Here is a 20,952-nt window from a genome sequence, read left to right on the forward strand (position 1 = left end):
ATGATCATCTGTTTCCAATTTTCTGTGATTTGGTTCAAGTGGTAAAGTGGTGATATTTATTAATAATGGATCGAATAGGTTCATAATTGTTTTAGAGTACAATTAGATGCCTTCAAACTTTAGGCTACATGGGCACATTTGAGAACGGTTCCAGCCATTCTCTCATCCTTTGGGTCATTCCCCTCCTATGTCCTGTGAGACATTTTCTATGTGAGGCTTTAAGAAGAAGAAGAGAATATTCTGTAAAGAAAACCTTGTGATCTGTGCAGTATGAAGTTGAATGGATTCATTCAGAAATCAGAAATTCTATTGAAAGATATTTATTGGCATGAGCCAAATAAAACCTATTTTTAGGCATCCTGGTGAAGACAAGGTTTTATCTTTATGTCTCATTTTCTATGTTTTGCTGTTGTTGTTGTTGTTAGAATGAAATTCATATGTTGCCAGACCATTCTATCAGATGTGTAACTAGATGCCATTTAAATTACCCACTTTTACATGGTAGACAGTTTTTAATGAACACTGCCTGTCTGCACCTTTTTTAAAAACAGGACTGGGATCAGAAGCCCAAATACCAATGGTTAGCTGGAGCATATTTTTCATTTGGCCTATCTGTCAGTATTCCCTGAGGTCATCTGTGCAATCAGCTTCGTTACTCCTGCTCCCTCACTGGATTTCATAGAAACCATATGCTATGTATGAATCAGGGACACCAATCCCACAACATAGCATTCTTGGAATATCCAAAGTCCCACTTTTCACTTCGCCATGCCTGAGATCAGCAGTAATATTTATCAGCAAATGTGAGATTTTCAAAGATCCAATTCTATGTGCTCCTTTCTCATAGAGCCTTAGGCAGGGATATAGCATACATAAATATTAAGTAAAGTCCATAGTTTTTAAAATGTCATCCATTGAATAGTTGACACATGTCTGAGATACTTTTTATTTTGGAGGAGGTATTATTTAATAGGGAATTCCAACAGCTACCTAATAGTGAAATGAGAAGTCTTGCATCCATTTTATTTTGTTTCTGATGATTTTTATGAGTAAGGGTAAGATACTTCCTTGTTCTGATGCAGATGTTGCCCACTTTTGTGAATGGATGCGGGGTGTCACCTACTACTTGCATATCTGCATATTGGGCTTGACACTGCTATCGTACTTGGTAGTTGGCAAAAAGTCAATACTGAAGTTAAGCTCTTGTGTTCTAGCAGCAGAGCTGAAGATCCTTGATGTGCCACCTTCTGCAATCCATGCTGCTCTCTTCATGTTCCTTATTGACTTCCTGGTGATGAGCATCATGGTCTCCTGGTCTTGAGAATGGCCAAGCATTGCTCTGTGAATGTGGAAGATGGGCATGTGGAAGGCTCCAGGGAGGAGGGATCATTGAACATGTACTCGAATCCATGTGCCTGTTGAATGACCTGTTTTTTTTATTTTTGGGTTTTAAGGGAGACACTGCCCTAAAACACTTCTGTGCAGCTGGGGATGCAGGCTTCTGCTTCACCTTGCAGGAAGCATTAACGAATCCTTTCCAGAAGACATGAGAAGAGAGAAGTGAGCCTCTGGTATCATGCAGGTTCCTTGCATTGCCCATGGGCTAGAAGAGAGAAGAGTTGCTTCATGAGATTTGATCCCCTTTTTCCTGAAAAGTTCCACACAGAGGTGAGTCCCCAGCATGTTTAGAAATCATTTCAGACACCTTTCTGGACGGAATTGAATCAGAGCCCCTGATGATGTGGAAGAGCTAAAGATGGGTTTGCTATGAATTTTCTATTTCATTCATCAGGGCCTGAGTCAAGTCAGTCATTGTGCTGTCAACACATGAGCTGCTGGTCAAATGTGAGGAAGTGGTCTTGCTTTATGAAAACACCACCCTGATTCAGTGAGCCAGAGGCAGCTTGCAGTCCCTGTTTTCCTGTAAAGGCAGATTGCTGTGGATGGCCTCTGGCCTCGTCATGCAGCCCTGCTCAGAGTAGGGGATTGAGGGACCAGGCAGATCCCTAGTTCCTTTTGACTTTTATTGCCATTGGGCCACCCCAGGGTCCTTGGACTCTACCTGGTCTTCTGGCCTGGGTCAGGGGATGTGAGGTTTGGAATCCCCCTCTGTGGCAGGATCCCAGCCCCCCCAGCCACTTGAGGTCAGCACATCCTTCCCTAATTGTGTTAGAGTTGGAGACTTCTCCCACCCATCCTCATCCATGCTCATCCCACATTTTGTAGCTTGGCACCTGAGGACCTTTATTCATTGACTTACTTGTTAGTGATGATGGTTACTAAGACTAAGTGACTCTTTCAAGTCACATCACTTGCATGGTAGGGCTAGAGCATGGATCTTCCTAATTGATTTCATGGGACTCTCTCATGGAAACTGTGACTGCTTCCTAAACACACACTCTACATTTGGAGTGTCAAAATTCTTGCCACTGCCTCCTTGGCAAGTGTATCTTGTCTTCTACGTGGGAATTTCACAAATATTTTCCTTTGGTTTGTGGAGGTCATGCAGAAGGGATTTCATTTGAAATAGCCCAAACAAGAAATACCAGTTGTCTTTTTCGCACATGGATGTGTGTAGTGAACACCCCTTTCTGTGTGCTTGCATGAGTTACTCCTTTGAATTTGTTGAAGAATGGTTGGCTGGGGAGCAAGTTAACGAGAGATGGATATCAATGTTTGTCAAGTATTCTGACGTGAAGAATGTATTGAGGATGTGAAGGCTTTTCTAGCCAGTTCCTATGGCTCAGTCAGGGATCAGTCAGAGGATTCTGTCTGGTAGACTCTTTGGCACAGATGTCAAAGTGGCCTGGTCTTACCCTGTCCAGGACTGAATGCTGAGCTTGAGTGGGAGCTTCTTGTCATTTCAAGCATTTCCATGAGTCTGTCCTCTGTTCTCTTGTATCCAAGTGGTTTCTAATAGGAAAGCAGAACAAAAATTGAAAGTATGGTGATTGATTATTTTTACCAATGTTATTTCAATCCACTTTGTTTAATACGAAATTACCTTTATGCTAGTAAGATTTCATATGTGAGGAAATAATGAAAATATTGGGGTTAGGGGATGAGAATATGCAAATCAAACATTTTTGAGCACCAAGACCCGTTTTTTGTTTTTGTTTTTGTTTTTTTTTTTTAACTTAAATAATATTAAGTGCCAGAGGACCACCGCTGCCATTCAGCCTCAACAACCTCCAGGTCCAGCCTCCAGGTGGCCCATTTCACCAGGGTGTGTGGGACCACACTGTCCTGGGATGAGAGAACAGTACCCACGGATGTTGACATCTCACAGAGTAGATATTGCCAGTGACAGTAGGGAGCTATTGGCACATGAGGAAGGGAAGAGCTCTCAGGATGGGAAGAGGGGGCCGCTTCGAGACTCATTGGGTATGGCACGAGGCTGCTGGGTGTGGTGTTGGCCTGGGCCCACTGAGTGGGGCAGATCCGTGGTCTGTGTTTCTGTACGCTCCTCTGTAGCCTGTGTTGGCAGCAGATCAGGGAATTGCGATCAGAAGTGCTCCCAGTAACACAGGCACCAGCCCCCAGAGTGTGTGCCTATCCGTTTCCCCACCTGGCCTGACTTAGTGCCTGTCTTGCCTCAGGGCTGAGACCCTACAATCTCTGATGAGGGTGTCTGTGGTCCAGATCCAACCTGCATGGCCAACATGCTCAGACCTTCAGCTGGGTCCTAGGCTGCTGCAACCCAACTCTGTTAACTGGGTGGCCGACAACAGAGGAAGTGTCTTCCGTTGAGCTCCAGAGGCTCAACACAGTAGGTGTTGGGCTGTCCCAGTGCCATAACCCCTCCCAGGTTTCAAGGGGACTGTCTCCCCAACTCTCCCAGCCCTTGCCCACTCTCCTATTGCTGCCCACGATCTGTGGTTCCCATATGGGCATCCCGCCCTGGCTCCAACCTCACATATCCGGTATCCCCCAGTCTCCCTGGTATCTGGGTCCAGACTCTCCTCTTCCTACAAGAATATCAGATATTGGATTTGGTCCCAGTTGATGCTGTGTTCCATCATGTGAGCTCTTAGCTTCATCACTGTGCAAAGACTCTTTTCCCACACAAGTTCGCACGACTTTTGGCTGGCTAAGAATTTTCAGGCGACACTTTTCTAATGAGTACACTTTCCTTCCTTCCGATCTCCCACCAGTGAGCATTCCTCGCACCCTTGTCCTAGTTCCTTTATGGCAGTTTCCCTCCTTATGGCTGAGAGGACCTAGTGACCCCTGAATTCACACGTTCTCCTTAATCACCAACACACTGCAGAATTCTCCAGGGGGCCATATATGCTCCTGGAAGTTGGTGTTGGAAATAGTTCTCCATCCATTAATCACTCCCTCACTCACTAATGTCCTTGTGTCCTTGAGAAAGGCTCTCCCTTTCCTGGTTTTCCTGAATAGAAATCCTCTTGCCTCTTGGGTGAATAGGGTTATGGGTTGTGCAGAGGGTGTTGGTCCACTGAGCATCTTAGAGACTGTCCTTTATGGAGCCTAATGATCCTCACTGGGGAATGAGGCCAGGGTCCTAACTGTGGTTAGTTAGAGAGGGAAAGAAGGACGAGGGAAACTCAGATGTCCCTTCATGGCCCCTGGAGTTAGAGGACTTACCCCTTTGCACCTGGGATCAGGAGACCTCATTTCCTCGAGGACACGCACACTCAGACGTTAATCTTGAGTGTGGGTTCCTTTCTGGGGTCCAGGGCTGTTGTTAGCCACCAGGAATGACAGTGCTCTCCATGCTGAGTGGAGCCATTTTTGCCAGGAAAGAGAGCCCATGGTCACGCCTTGTGCAAAGCATCCCACGCCAGGGGCTCCCATGCCTACATTCCTGTCCTGAAAGGAAGCCACTCAGAGGCAAGGTGGGTCCAACCACCTCCCATGTGTTCACTCATCACTGTGTTCCAGCAGTCACCCCAGTGAACAGTCCTGATGGGATTGGATGTGGCTCAGAATGTCACCCTCATGAGCTCTACCCTGCCACAGCTGCAGTTCTGCAGTGGGAGAAACTCAAAACCTCAAAACACATGCACATGAAAGAAAAGAGCAAGAGCCAGAGCCCAAACAGGCCAGGTGTGGCAAAGACAGCTGGAGTGCCTAGGTTGGGACTCAGAATTATGTCAGTGGGGTGGCATTGCTGCTGGCACCAGCATGATAACCGAGAGCCAGCCCTGCTCATTTTGGGGAGCAGTGTGTTGGGGAAGGCAGCAGAAATTGAGAGGCAGGATTGAGTTTGGCCCTAGGAGGAGGTTGGGTAAGAGGCCAGTGTGGGTTGGAGAGCCTGGGCAGATAGACAGAGGCCAGGGCACACCCCAAAGCCTGGAGACTGCACTTGATGTCCAGGGTTGTGAAACACCACTTCCCCTCTTACTCACAACTGAGAGCAAGGGGCATTGATGAGTTCAGTTTGTGTGAGGCTGCATCCAAGGTGGCTTGGCTAGGAACCTCTGTTTCCTTGACTCAGGAGGCTGGGAGTCCAGGCTCCACTGAGGCTCGGCTGGGAGGATCGGAGTCTGAGTTTATGCCTGTGTTCCCTGTAGGATCCATGTTGGCTGAGCCTCAGTGTTTTTGTAATGAGAGGATGGGTGACCGTCATGTCTTTATCACAGGACACACTTGCTAAATGGATTTGTTTGCTCTGAGGAGGAAAGAGAGAGGGGGGAGTGGTGCTGGAGACAGGGATGCAGACAGGGGTCATGGACTTGGCATAACTCAGTCTTGGAGGTGATATCCCATCACCTGTACCCACTTCAATTCCCATGAATCCAGAGGCTGAGCCCCCTTGAGGTGAGGGGTGAACCGGTTCTGGGCAGCAGGATGCTGTGGTACCTCGGAGTCTCTGTGAGACCCCAACACTAGACACACTTGGCCCTTTTGAAATCTTAGGAGAAGCCTTGGGAAGTTGTATGGCAGAGGGGAGCAGCCTCTGCATCTCAGTCCCCTCCAACTTGCCATGGTGTAGAGAGGGAACTGCAGCCACGATGGGACGGACATTGGCCATGTCCCTGTGTGGGACACAGGCCTGATTGAGTTAGGGTGCATTCTTTGTCTCTCCCTTTCTTGTGATTATCCCATCTCTACATTTGTGCTTTAGCCACCTGTGAGTCCCATCTCTGGTTTCAGAGAGAACAGAGGGTGTTATGGGCCAATAGACACAATAAACCCTAGAGATTAGATGCTACCCTACTTTCCAGAAAAGACTGGGCACACCATGAGTTGCACAATGATGGGACCAGGGTCCAAAAGCTGCTGAGAGGGAAGGACTGGTTGTGAATGCATTTTTGAAGGCTCCAAGCTGGAACTCTAGTGGAACCAAGCAGGGCAGATGCTGGTGGGGATGTTTGGGTAGTTGTTGGTGAACACCTGCGCACCTGAGATGGGTAGGCATGAAGGAGAAATCGGCAGCCCATAGGGCTGTTGAAAGTGGTCTTATGTGAAAAGAGGCTCAGGTATGGGCACAGGAAATGACATCATTGCCTTGACAATGGATCAAACAGAACATGGAACCCTGGTATCCAGGCACCCACTTCACTGACCAAGCCATCCGAGCTCACTTGGTTGGAGCCACTGGAGGGAGAAGGATGTTCTCCTGTGGTTGCAGACAATGCCGAGCCTCAGGCTCCCAGGAATCTCAGGGGGGCCAACTAGCCCTTTTGTGAATACACTGGGTGAGGCTTCATCTTAGACGCCAGAGCCTCTGGCGATTGTCGCAGAGGAGCTCAAGAGTAACAGTGAGTAGCACAGGGCAGGTGAGCCCAGCAGGCCCTCTAGTCTGATCCCTGATGAATGGCCCAGGACTCCTATTCTGACTCTGTGTGTGTGTGTGTGTGTGTGTGTGTGTGTGTGTGTGTGTGTGTTTGTACTGATGGGAACTGTCCCATTGTGCTTTGACTCTAGTGTATTGGCACAAGTCATTTTTCTGTTTGTCACCATTTCCATTTTGAACCCACCATTCTTGGTCCCAACCCAGGGTGAAAATGATCAGAACACGGAGGAGCCCTTCAGGGTTCAGAGCCTTGAACCTTACAGGCAGGACCAGCTTAGGAATGAGCTCCTGCCTGTCATTTGTGGGAGGAACCTACATTTCAGCAGCAACATGGGGTTAATCTCCTGGGATTTCATCCCCACCCAGCAGGTGCTGGATCTCTTGTTCCCAAAACAGCCACCTTCTTCAGTCTTTACTCCTGGTGCCACTCCACATCCTCCAAGGGGACAAGAACCTCAGGTTCTGGATGGATGTTGTAGAATGCCCACAGAGCCAACTGCCAGGCTGGGTGGGGTGCAGTTGCTGGGCTTTGCTGATGTTGTCATCCCCCACAGACCTTGGAACCTTCTGTGGCAGTGGCATCCAGGACCCCAGCAGCTGTGAGTAGCAGCTCCTCACTGCTTCACTCCAGCGAGCAGGTGGAAGACAGCCGCGTTGTTCACGTCCTCCTAGAGGGACAGAGCCTGAGGGAGACAAAGCACATCCCGGTAAGCCCGACAGCAGGGCTGCCTCCTGGGTATCCACACAGTGGAAGGCAGGAGACACAGCCAACCCCAGGGCTATGGTGGGAAATAAAGAAGAGAGAGGTCCGTCTTAAGGGCTTGACCTGAGGAGGGAGAGCATCAGCATGCCCAGCTTCAGTGGTGAGTGGGCCTGTGTATTGTGGGTTTTGCAGGCCAGAAGTGCAGACGGAAGTGCTGTGGACAGATGAAGGCAGAGATATGTCCAGGGTGCAGGCTGCAGTGCCTAGAACTTGGTATTCTCAATGAGTGAAGTTGGAGCAGAGGAGGTGGCAGTGACTTGTCACATGTGTAGGAGGGGATGTGTTCCTGGTGGCAGGGAAGAGAACCTCCTTAGCATGACTAGGTGTAGGAATTTGGGGTCGGGATCACCTGGGGGGTCATGCCAAAGCTTCGGAATGTTAGGCTTTGCATGTATGTAAATATGGAGCTAAAGGGGTTCTTGGCAGAATTTCTATGGATGTGCAGTAGACACGCTAATGCTGCAGGTGTCCAGCTGCAGAGGAGACATGTTCAGTGACTGCCAGTGCTGAGTCAAGTACATCATGACAACCAGACCCGCACCGAGCTTCCAGAGGCCAGGGCCTCTCAAAGCTATCATGAAGCACTCAAGTGCACACTCTTGTATCTGAGTCTGTTTTGTGTCGTGGCAGTCAGGACCCAAATTTTCAGTGCATCTGCCTCTTGCACCCACAAAGGCAGCCTGCATCCCAGATCACACTTGGTGCGCAGATCCCTGGCCCATTGCTCTCATCTCAGTGAGATGAGAGTGTGTCTGTGCATAGGCAGTTTGGTCCTTTGACATGAGTGGAATGTGGCTCCCCAGGGGGAGGGGAGATGGCAGGTACAGGCAGATATTTGTACCAGGATTGTTCTAGTAGCACATTGCAAGAACCCAGGTGGTATATGGAGGACACACTCAGGTAGCAGGATAACAAGATTGTGCCCTTGTATATGTAGCTGAGATTTCTCCTGAATGTTTGACCACAGTCTTCTGGGTAGCTCTTCTAAAAGCCATTCTCTGATGACATTTGTCCCACCCTGATCCAGGTGACCTTTCAGGAGACGGTGACAAGCCTCATCCGCAGGGCCTTGGACCAAAATTTGTTGCAGCATGAGGATGTGGACAACTTTGAGCTGCTGTATATGATGTCTGAGGATGAGAGTAAGTAGGACAATCAGACAGTGGGGAGACATGATCCACAGTGGGCTCAGGATAACTGACAGCCAAGAGAAAGTGGGCCTTGGCCCCAAAATACCAAAGTGTGATGGGCCTGGCGGAGACTCTCAGGGGTTGTGGGTGTTTTGTGGTATAATCCTTGAGTGCCACCTAACAATTCTCTCCACTTCGCTCTGCAGAAATCAAGGTCTCTGACCACTCACTCGTGTGTCTGTCCATGAATCTGGGAATACAATCTTTCATCGTGAGGAAACGCCCCCAGGTCAAGGGAAAGGAGGTAAACACCTACCTTATTCAAGCTGTGCATGTGCTGCCATTCCACTCGGACCTGAGGAAATAAGAAGCCTCAGCACCTGGACATATTTGCTGGAAGCCCATAGAGCCAACTGACAGTCTGGGGTGGCTTTCTGTTTCTGGGTTTGCTGATGTTCCATCCCCCACAGTTCTCAGAATCAACCTGCAAGTCCTCCAGGCCGCTTTCCCACAAGCAGGTGGGAGACACCTGCTTAATTCGTGTCCACTTAGAAACACAAAGTCCAGAGATGGCCAAGAGTGTTCTGGTAAGCCTGGGAGCAGGGGTGTCCCGTGGTGCTTACACCTGGGTGGGGAGCAGACACTGGTCCAATACCATGGACTACTCATGCCCTCTTGAATTTGGAGCTTCTGGATGATCAGGAGGATAGATGGGAATCAAGAAGGGAGAGGTCAGTGTGAAGGGCTGGAGCTGAGATGAGCGAGTGCAGCAGCTTGTCCACTGCCATGTCTGAGGGAGTCTGTGTGTCAGGTGGCAGCATGCAGTCCAGAAGGGCAGGGACAGGTATGGGTGACAGATGAGAATAGGACAGGAACTAGGTTGCAGGTTCCCTTGTATGGGATGCTGACGTCTATGGAGGAGGACAGCAGTGTGAGGTTCTCCATGTTCCTTGAACAAGGAGCTGAGAGAGTCTCTCTGCAGAGTCGATATGGATGTGGAGCAAGCACACTAAATGTCCAGGTAACCCAATGACCACCCTTGCCGGATGAGGTGGCCTCCTACATCCCAGCCAGCACTGAGCCTCTGGAGGCCAGGAGCTCTCGTGGCTATCTTTCAGCTCTCCTGTGTGTGGTCATGTTCCTGGGTCTGTTTTTGGCCGTGGCAATCCAGACCAAAGCCTCTAGGTTTTGTGCCTAGGCCATTCCCAATGCCGCCTGCATCCTCGGGCAGACCTGGGATCTTGGAGGCTATTGTCCCATTCCTCCCAACTTGTGGGATGAGATTGCATCTGTATGCAGGTAGTGGGGTCCTTTCACTCCGAGAGGAGTGCAGCTCCACAAAGAGCAATGGCAGGCCCAGGAAGTCCTATGTACAAGGATTGGGCTAGTAGCCTGTGGGAAGAGCCCACACGATGAGCAGGAGGTCAGCCTCGGGTAGTAGGGTCATGGATGTTGCCCTTGTATTTAGAGTGGAGGTGCCTCCAGAATGCCCCTGCCCACTGTCCTTGAGTAGTCACTTCAAGGCCCATTTCCTGAAGGCCTGTCTCCCATGCTGCTCCAGGTGACCTGCCACGATAGGGCTCCTATCGTCATCTGCAGCGCCCTCGACCTACACTTCCTTACTGAGGAGAATCCAGAGGATTATGAGCTGGGCCAAATCATCTCTCGCCGTCAGAGTAAGTGAGACAATCAGATAGCAGAGAGCAAGGGTCAGGATGTGGACTCAGGTCAACTCTTAGCAACAAAGAGTAGTCTCTGACCCCCAAGAACACTCCAACAGGTGTGTTGGGTTCGTGCACAAAGCCAACTGCACTTCTGCTGGTGGAAGGTCTTGAGGTCCAATGGTATACCCCGGTGGATATTGCGGCTCCCCACCAGGTGCCCTCCCCTGGACATGAACAGGCATCCAAAGCTGACATCTTTGAGGAGTGAGGAGGAAAGCCTCTCTCCAGGAGCAGTATGTTTTCATGGTCTGGGATAGGAGTGGTTTCAAAGGAACATGGGAATGCATGGGCTAAAGAGGGAACTGGCATTTTGTGGACTGAAGCAGTACTATTGAAAGCCTTCTGTGTGACCAAAAAACCACTGCCTGGGCAGAGCATTGCCAGGATTCTAGCAAGCAGTAACAGGATGAAATTGGGAAGAAAACACAGCCTGGGAGACAGCCTGAATCATCTGTTTTTGCATAAATTCCATGGTCTTACACACCTGAGTCCACTAGGCAAGGAGTGATCACAATAGCCAGGTTGTGATCCCTAACTAAAGTCAGATGAGGGCTTCCTGAGCACGTAGCCACAGAGCTCATCTGATAATAATGCCAGCGCTTTTTCGTTGGTTGGTTGGTTGGTTTTTGTGAGCCAAACACCACAGCAGCCATTATCCCAGCCTATGTACCCTGAAGACCACCATCCCTATGAGTTCTAGGATCACTTGTCTCCTATCTTAACCTACTGTTAGGTTAGTAGAGTCTATGGAAGAGGAAGTCTGTCTGGGGCCTTGGTAGCCTAAGAAATTCATAGCAGAGATCTCCACATCCAACCCAGAAGGGATGGAGAACAGGCTCTAGGTTAGAGGAGGGCGACAGGAAACACATGTTCAGAGGAAGGAGAAGCGGCTGTTGTATTCCCCCACTCGGGGTCATGGCACCACTGGGCCATACACCATGTTGGAGGGAAGCAGTCCCTTTGCTGGTCTTTGGAACCATTGTTCTCAGTAGGGCAGTATTTGGAATGTGGCCTCCATTCTCAGAAGCCTGGTTCACATGGAGGCGGGCTCCACCAACGCAGAAGCATGGCTCTAACGTGGTATCCGCGCTGGTCAGCCTGTCCTCACTGTGGCCATACTTGAGGAAAATAACTCAGAGGAGGAATCCTAGGCCTTTTTTCTCTGGGTTTCATAGCTTTCTCTTTGGTTGTGCACTGAGGCTGTCCATAAAGCTCTAGTGTGTGGCAGTGGAGAGCTCCTCAGCCCTTGCCACAAAGGCATAGACTGGGAGAGAGAGAACGAGGCTGGCAGAGAGGGAGAGAGAGAAAGATGGAGAGGGAGGACCTCTCCTTGGAGAATGAGGATTCAGTGGAGCCAACAGGAACAAGGTACTGTTGCCCAGGGCACAACCCTGTTTAGGTCTTACTCCAACCATGCTCAACCTTTCTTCCAGTCCCTCCCACCCCCCAGTAGTGTATTCATCTTGAATGAGAATTTCATGTTGACATCAGAGCACTCACCATCCAATGCTTCCCTCCAAACCCACCTATGAAGATGGCTCATGTGGGGACTGAATCTTCGGCACAGGAGCCTTTTGTGGGAGATTTCAGATGCAAACCCTAGTGGTGTGCTTTGGCAGATGCAAGAGGACCTGAGATATTCTGGAGTCCAAAGCCTTCTGTAGGAACAGACATTAGGTCTGTTGAAGTGCTCTGCCTAGTTCTTCCTCAGGGAGGACTGTGGAGGCTGTCTTTGTTGGTATTGGTGCTGAATTGGAGAGCTCTCAGGTGTGTGGCTCTGGCCTTTTCTGGCACAGGCTCTCAGATGTTGGCGTGTCCTAGGGAGCACCTCCTGAGTGCCACCTTCTTTTTGTACACCCCTCTCTCCCCAGAGCTGAGGATTCCAGCAGAGGCCAACGTATTTGATGCCAAGAATCCTCACAAAAAATCCAACTTTGTGCTGAGGAAAAGGAGCCTCTCCCAAAAGAATGATGGGTGGATCGAGCCTCAACCTCCCTCTCGTCCTGCAAAGAAGGCTCCTGCCCTCCTGAGGATGCTTGCAAAACCATTCTGTTGCTGTGTGCCTGGGCGGGGCTGAGGCAGCCCAGGAATATTTACATTGATTACTATTTTCTTCAAAGTTTGAATCTATAGTTTGCCATTGTCCTTGACCTTGTTTAGTAACACAGTTGTTACTCTATCCTGTATTTGTTGTTTCCATTAATATATTATTATTATTTTAAAATATATATGTTTTTGTTACCTGATCTACTGTGATGATTTGAGTATACTAAATGTAGCAGTGATTCCTAAAGGACACATCCAAACCAACAGGAAGGAATGCTTCATTCTATCAGCAAGAACCTTGGTTTTTAGGAGTTTGGCAGATGGCATTATCTGAGTCAGTTTTCCAATGGGGGCAATGGAGTATCAGCTATGATGGTACAAACACAAACAAAGACACACAAACACACACAAGAGCACACACACTCACTGAGAGATAGATAGACAGATGGAGTTGGTCTCTGCTGAAATACTTTGGAGACATGGTTCTGATTTCTCCCCTTTTGGAGTATTTTCAATTGCACAAGGTGTCTTGCAAATGAACCCATGTCTGAGGAAGACATGCATGTGTACTTCACATGCCACTTTTCACATAGCAGGAAGGTCATGTAATATTTTTCATGCAGCTGTCTTTTGACTGTGAACCATCCCATGAGGTCAGCTGTGGAATTTTCAACTTGTAGCATCACAATGGGGATCCACTCTTTGGATTTGGGGATATTTCCGATTTTCTTGATTCAGATTGGAATGATATATATATATTAGTTTTTGATGAAAATTCTGCATTTGATGGTAATGAATGCCGTGCATCTAGGAATCTGTAGAGTGCAGACAATGAATGGATGCCTACTGTTGTCTGGACTGGTCTGAAAAGTCCTGTAGCATCTGAGCATGTGTGAGGGCTGTACAGGTCTTGCCAAAAGTCCAGGTCAGATGATCCTGCACAAAGCTGAACTCCTAGTGGTCTCCACAACAGTGTAAGGGCCAAGGAGGAACTCACTTCCACACAGAAGTTGGGAAGCTACCTTATGAAGGTGATCATAGATACGGGATTATTAATATATCCAGGTTGGCATCTATTATTTTTTTAGCTTTTGACTTACGCAGCTGTGGGCATCTTGACAACCATCAACTCCCTGTAAGCACAGACAACTCTATAAGAACCTGAGGATAAATTTCCCTGTGCATGTCCCCTTGTGAAACTGCTTAAGCACCGCCTGGTTTACACACAGGTGGAATTTCTAGGTCAAAGTGTGCATGTTTACTTCTTTGACTAAGCACTGCCAGGTGGCTCTTCTGCATAGCTCTACCTGTGGCCAGGATTGTATTATCTAGCTTTCTAACTTTTGCATGTTGAGTAGATACATAGTGGGAGCACACTGTTTTTGTTGGTATTTTTCTTGGTATCTATTCTGATGCTTTTCACTGGGGGATTTTTTCCTGTGAAAATGGGCTTCCTCTACTTGACCTTATTTTCTTCTTTTTAAAATTTTTTCAATGTGACTTTTTAATTTTAGTTTTATTAAAGACATTGCCCCTTGCTTGCATAGTCTATATCTAAAGCACTAGTCCTTGCTCCAAGGCCCAGCTTGCTCTCAGCTGCCCCAGGAGGGGAACAGTCTTTGGCGGTAGACAAGAGACGCCCCTGCAGGGGGCACAAGTGCTTTGGCCCTCTGGTGTCTTGCCAGCAGTGCTTCCCATGCTCACAGAGGGTTTCAGACACTGAGTCAATGGTCCAGGTGGTCTTTTGTTCAGTCTGATCTCAAATTGAGCTCCTCTGAGAGGTCATATTGAAGTCCTTGTGTGTACCTGATCCATCATTTTAAACAATATTCCAAGTTCACTTTTTGTGTGTACGTGGGTTCTGGGGATTGAACCCAGGGCCTTGAGCCTGTGAGGCAAGTGACCTACCTGAGCTACACCCTCAGAGACCCCTGTAAAAGTATTTCCCCTTTGCCTCGGGGTCTAAGTTGCCAAGGCTGACCTCAAACGTTCCTCTTGCCTCAGCCTCCCTGGTGGCTGGCATGACAGGCATGCACCTGGGACTGTCACACTCGAGCCTGTGATGGGAACTCATGTGCATCTGTCCAGGGCTGAGCATGGTTAGGCAGAGCTGTGCTCCAGGCTCCCTGCAGGGCTGTGGAGGCTTCTGCTGCCCAGCAGCCCTGGTGCCATGGCCAGGGCTCCTCCCAGCCGAGGGCAGGCAGCTGCCCATTGCTGTAGGCTGACCTTATTTTCTTCTTATGGCACTCGTCCGTTCTCTGGAGTATGTTGTATGGTTTGTCCATTAGGAGTCTAACAGGTCCTCTAGAACCTTCAAACAATTAGTAAAATTCCTGAACAGTAAGTGAGCACGCGCAGAAATTGGGCTAATATTTTGGGAAGAACAATGTTGGATGATATATTCATGGCTTGAATATATCATCCAACATGAAGTTATATTTTATTACTTACAAAATAATAAAATAATGAAGCAATACCATGGGCTGAGCTAAAATAGATCCTTAGGATCTTAGGCATTCTGTAATAAATCTGTGTCACTTGAAGTATAGAGTTGATCGACTCTGAGTAATGAAACAGAAGTAAAGGTATCAAAGCCAATGATCATCTGTTTCCAATTTTCTGTGATTTGGTTCAAGTGGTAAAGTGGTGATATTTATTAATAATGGATCGAATAGGTTCATAATTGTTTTAGAGTACAATTAGATGCCTTCAAACTTTAGGCTACATGGGCACATTTGAGAACGGTTCCAGCCATTCTCTCATCCTTTGGGTCATTCCCCTCCTATGTCCTGTGAGACATTTTCTATGTGAGGCTTTAAGAAGAAGAAGAGAATATTCTGTAAAGAAAACCTTGTGATCTGTGCAGTATGAAGTTGAATGGATTCATTCAGAAATCAGAAATTCTATTGAAAGATATTTATTTGCATGAGCCAAATAAAACCTATTTTTAGGCATCCTGGTGAAGACAAGGTTTTATCTTTATGTCTCATTTTCTATGTTTTGTTGTTGTTGTTGTTGTTAGAATGAAATTCATATGTTGCCAGACCATTCTATCAGATGTGTAACTAGATGCCATTTAAATTACCCACTTTTACATGGTAGACAGTTTTTAATGAACACTGCCTGTCTGCACCTTTTTTAAAAACAGGACTGGGATCAGAAGCCCAAATACCAATGGTTAGCTGGAGCATATTTTTCATTTGGCCTATCTGTCAGTATTCCCTGAGGTCATCTGTGCAATCAGCTTCGTTCCTCCTGCTCCCTCACTGGATTTCATAGAAACCATATGCTATGTATGAATCAGGGACACCAATCCCACAACATAGCATTCTTGGAATATCCAAAGTCCCACTTTTCACTTCGCCATGCCTGAGATCAGCAGTAATATTTATCAGCAAATGTGAGATTTTCAAAGATCCAATTCTATGTGCTCCTTTCTCATAGAGCCTTAGGCAGGGATATAGCATACATAAATATTAAGTAAAGTCCATAGTTTTTAAAATGTCATCCATTGAATAGTTGACACATGTCTGAGATACTTTTTATTTTGGAGGAGGTATTATTTAATAGGGAATTCCAACAGCTACCTAATAGTGAAATGAGAAGTCTTGCATCCATTTTATTTTGTTTCTGATGATTTTTATGAGTAAGGGTAAGATACTTCCTTGTTCTGATGCAGATGTTGCCCACTTTTGTGAATGGATGCGGGGTGTCACCTACTACTTGCATATCTGCATATTGGGCTTGACACTGCTATCGTACTTGGTAGTTGGCAAAAAGTCAATACTGAAGTTAAGCTCTTGTGTTCTAGCAGCAGAGCTGAAGATCCTTGATGTGCCACCTTCTGCAATCCATGCTGCTCTCTTCATGTTCCTTATTGACTTCCTGGTGATGAGCATCATGGTCTCCTGGTCTTGAGAATGGCCAAGCATTGCTCTGTGAATGTGGAAGATGGGCATGTGGAAGGCTCCAGGGAGGAGGGATCATTGAACATGTACTCGAATCCATGTGCCTGTTGAATGACCTGTTTTTTTATTTTTGGGTTTTAAGGGAGACACTGCCCTAAAACACTTCTGTGCAGCTGGGGATGCAGGCTTCTGCTTCACCTTGCAGGAAGCATTAACGAATCCTTTCCAGAAGACATGAGAAGAGAGAAGTGAGCCTCTGGTATCATGCAGGTTCCTTGCATTGCCCATGGGCTAGAAGAGAGAAGGGTTGCTTCATGAGATTTGATCCCCTTTTTCCTGAAAAGTTCCACACAGAGGTGAGTCCCCAGCATGTTTAGAAATCATTTCAGACACCTTTCTGGACGGAATTGAATCAGAGCCCCTGATGATGTGGAAGAGCTAAAGATGGGTTTGCTATGAATTTTCTATTTCATTCATCAGGGCCTGAGTCAAGTCAGTCATTGTGCTGTCAACACATGAGCTGCTGGTCAAATGTGAGGAAGTGGTCTTGCTTTATGAAAACACCACCCTGATTCAGTGAGCCAGAGGCAGCCTGCAGTCCCTGTTTTGCTGTAAAGGCAGATTGCTGTGGATGGCCTCTGGCCTCGTCATGCAGCCCTGCTCAGAGTAGGGGATTGAGGGACCAGGCAGATCCCTAGTTCCTTTTGACCTTTATTGCCATTGGGCCACCCCAGGGTCCTTGGACTCTACCTGGTCTTCTGGCCTGGGTCAGGGGATGTGAGGTTTGGAATCCCCCTCTGTGGCAGGATCCCAGCCCCCCCAGCCACTTGAGGTCAGCACATCCTTCCCTAATTGTGTTAGAGTTGGAGACTTCTCCCACCCATCCTCATACATGCTCATCCCACATTTTGTAGCTTGGCACCTGAGGACCTTTATTCATTGACTTACTTGTTAGTGATGATGGTTACTAAGACTAAGTGACTCTTTCAAGTCACATCACTTGCATGGTAGGGCTAGAGCATGGATCTTCCTAATTGATTTCATGGGACTCTCTCATGGAAACTGTGACTGCTTCCTAAACACACACTCTACATTTGGAGTGTCAAAATTCTTGCCACTGCCTCCTTGGCAAGTGTATCTTGTCTTCTACGTGGGAATTTCACAAATATTTTCCTTTGGTTTGTGGAGGTCATGCAGAAGGGATTTCATTTGAAATAGCCCAAACAAGAAATACCAGTTGTCTTTTTCGCACATGGATGTGTGTAGTGAACACCCCTTTCTGTGTGCTTGCATGAGTTACTCCTTTGAATTTGTTGAAGAATGGTTGGCTGGGGAGCAAGTTAACGAGAGATGGATATCAATGGTTGTCAAGTATTCTGACGTGAAGAATGTATTGAGGATGTGAAGGCTTTTCTAGCCAGTTCCTATGGCTCAGTCAGGGATCAGTCAGAGGATTCTGTCTGGTAGACTCTTTGGCACAGATGTCAAAGTGGCCTGGTTTTACCCTGTCCAGGACTGAATGCTGAGCTTGAGTGTGAGTTTCTTGTCATTTCAAGCATTTCCATGAGTCTGTCCTCTGTTCTCTTGTATCCAAGTGGTTTCTAATAGGAAAGCAGAACAAAAATTGAAAGTATGGTGATTGATTATTTTTACCAATGTTATTTCAATCCACTTTGTTTAATACGAAATTACCTTTATGCTAGTAAGATTTCATATGTGAGGAAATAATGAAAATATTGGGGTTAGGGGATGAGAATATGCAAATCAAACATTTTTGAGCACCAAGACCCGTTTTTTGTTTTTGTTTTTGTTTTTTTTTAACTTAAATAATATTAAGTGCCAGAGGACCACCGCTGCCATTCAGCCTCAACAACCTCCAGGTCCAGCCTCCAGGTGGCCCATTTCACCAGGGTGTGTGGGACCACACTGTCCTGGGATGAGAGAACAGTACCCACGGATGTTGACATCTCACAGAGTAGATATTGCCAGTGACAGTAGGGAGCTATTGGCACATGAGGAAGGGAAGAGCTCTCAGGATGGGAAGAGGGGGCCGCTTCGAGACTCATTGGGTATGGCACGAGGCTGCTGGGTGTGGTGTTGGCCTGGGCCCACTGAGTGGGGCAGATCCGTGGTCTGTGTTTCTGTACGCTCCTCTGTAGCCTGTGTTGGCAGCAGATCAGGGAATTGCGATCAGAAGTGCTCCCAGTAACACAGGCACCAGCCCCCAGAGTGTGTGCCTATCCGTTTCCCCACCTGGCCTGACTTAGTGCCTGTCTTGCCTCAGGGCTGAGACCCTACAATCTCTGATGAGGGTGTCTGTGGTCCAGATCCAACCTGCATGGCCAACATGCTCAGACCTTCAGCTGGGTCCTAGGCTGCTGCAACCAAACTCTGTTAACTGGGTGGCCGACAACAGAGGAAGTGTCTTCCGTTGAGCTCCAGAGGCTCAACACAGTAGGTGTTGGGCTGTCCCAGTGCCATAACCCCTCCCAGGTTTCAAGGGGACTGTCTCCCCAACTCTCCCAGCCCTTGCCCACTCTCCTATTGCTGCCCACGATCTGTGGTTCCCATATGGGCATCCCGCCCTGGCTCCAACCTCACATATCCGGTATCCCCCAGTCTCCCTGGTATCTGGGTCCAGACTCTCTTCTTCCTACAAGAATATCAGAATTTGGATTTGGTCCCAGTTGATGCTGTGTTCCATCATGTGAGCTCTTAGCTTCATCACTGTGCAAAGACTCTTTTCCCACACAAGTTCGCACGACTTTTGGCTGGCTAAGAATTTTCAGGCGACACTTTTCTAATGAGTACACTTTCCTTCCTTCCGATCTCCCACCAGTGAGCATTCCTCGCACCCTTGTCCTAGTTCCTTTATGGCAGTTTCCCTCCTTATGGCTGACAGGACCTAGTGACCCCTGAATTCACACGTTCTCCTTAATCACCAACACACTGCAGAATTCTCCAGGGGGCCATATATGCTCCTGGAAGTTGGTGTTGGAAATAGTTCTCCATCCATTAATCACTCCCTCACTCACTAATGTCCTTGTGTCCTTGAGAAAGGCTCTCCCTTTCCTGGTTTTCCTGAATAGAAATCCTCTTGCCTCTTGGGTGAATAGGGTTATGGGTTGTGCAGAGGGTGTTGGTCCACTGAGCATCTTAGAGAGTGTCCTTTATGGAGCCTAATGATCCTCACTGGGGAATGAGGCCAGGGTCCTAACTGTGGTTAGTTAGAGAGGGAAAGAAGGACGAGGGAAACTCAGATGTCCCTTCATGGCCCCTGGAGTTAGAGGACTTACCCCTTTGCACCTGGGATCAGGAGACCTCATTTCCTCGAGGACACGCACACTCAGACGTTAATCTTGAGTGTGGGTTCCTTTCTGGGGTCCAGGGCTGTTGTTAGCCACCAGGAATGACAGTGCTCTCCATGCTGAGTGGAGCCATTTTTGCCAGGAAAGAGAGCCCATGGTCACGCCTTGTGCAAAGCATCCCACGCCAGGGGCTCCCATGCCTACATTCCTGTCCTGAAAGGAAGCCACTCAGAGGCAAGGTGGGTCCAACCACCTCCCATGTGTTCACTCATCACTGTGTTCCAGCAGTCACCCCAGTGAACAGTCCTGATGGGATTGGATGTGGCTCAGAATGTCACCCTCATGAGCTCTACCCTGCCACAGCTGCAGTTCTGCAGTGGGAGAAACTCAAAACCTCAAAACACATGCACATGAAAGAAAAGAGCAAGAGCCAGAGCCCAAACAGGCCAGGTGTGGCAAAGACAGCTGGAGTGCCTAGGTTGGGACTCAGAATTATGTCAGTGGGGTGGCATTGCTGCTGGCACCAGCATGATAACCGAGAGCCAGCCCTGCTCATTTTGGGGAGCAGTGTGTTGGGGAAGACAGCAGAAATTGAGAGGCAGGATTGAGTTTGGCCCTAGGAGGAGGTTGGGTAAGAGGCCAGTGTGGGTTGGAGAGCCTGGGCAGATAGACAGAGGCCAGGGCACACCCCAAAGCCTGGAGACTGCCCTTGATGTCCAGGGTTGTGAAACACCACTTCCCCTCTTACTCACAACTGAGAGCATTGATGAGTTCAGTTTGTGTGCGGCTGCATCCAAGGTGGCTCGGCTAGGAACCTCTGTTTCCTTGACTCAGGAGGCTGGGAGTCCAGGCTCCACTGAGGCTCGGCTGGGAGGATCGGAGTCTGAGTTTATGCCTGTGTTCCCTGTAGGATCCATGTTGGCTGAGCCTCAGTGTTTTTGTAATGAGAGGATGGGTGACCGTCATGTCTTTATCACAGGACACACTTGCTAAATGGATTTGTTTGCTCTGAGGAGGAAAGAGAGAGGGGGGAGTGGTGCTGGAGACAGGGATGCAGACAGGGGTCATGGACTTGGCATAACTCAGTCTTGGAGGTGATATCCCATCACCTGTACCCACTTAAATTCCCATGAATCCAGAGGCTGAGCCCCCTTGAGGTGAGGGGTGAACCGGTTCTGGGCAGCAGGATGCTGTGGTACCTCGGAGTCTCTGTGAGACCCCAACACTAGACACACTTGGCCCTTTTGAAATCTTAGGAGAAGCCTTGGGAAGTTGTATGGCAGAGGGGAGCAGCCTCTGCATCTCAG

The sequence above is a fragment of the Urocitellus parryii genome, chromosome Y (genome assembly GCF_045843805.1).
Source record: "Urocitellus parryii isolate mUroPar1 chromosome Y, mUroPar1.hap1, whole genome shotgun sequence".
NCBI lineage: Eukaryota > Metazoa > Chordata > Mammalia > Rodentia > Sciuridae > Urocitellus > Urocitellus parryii.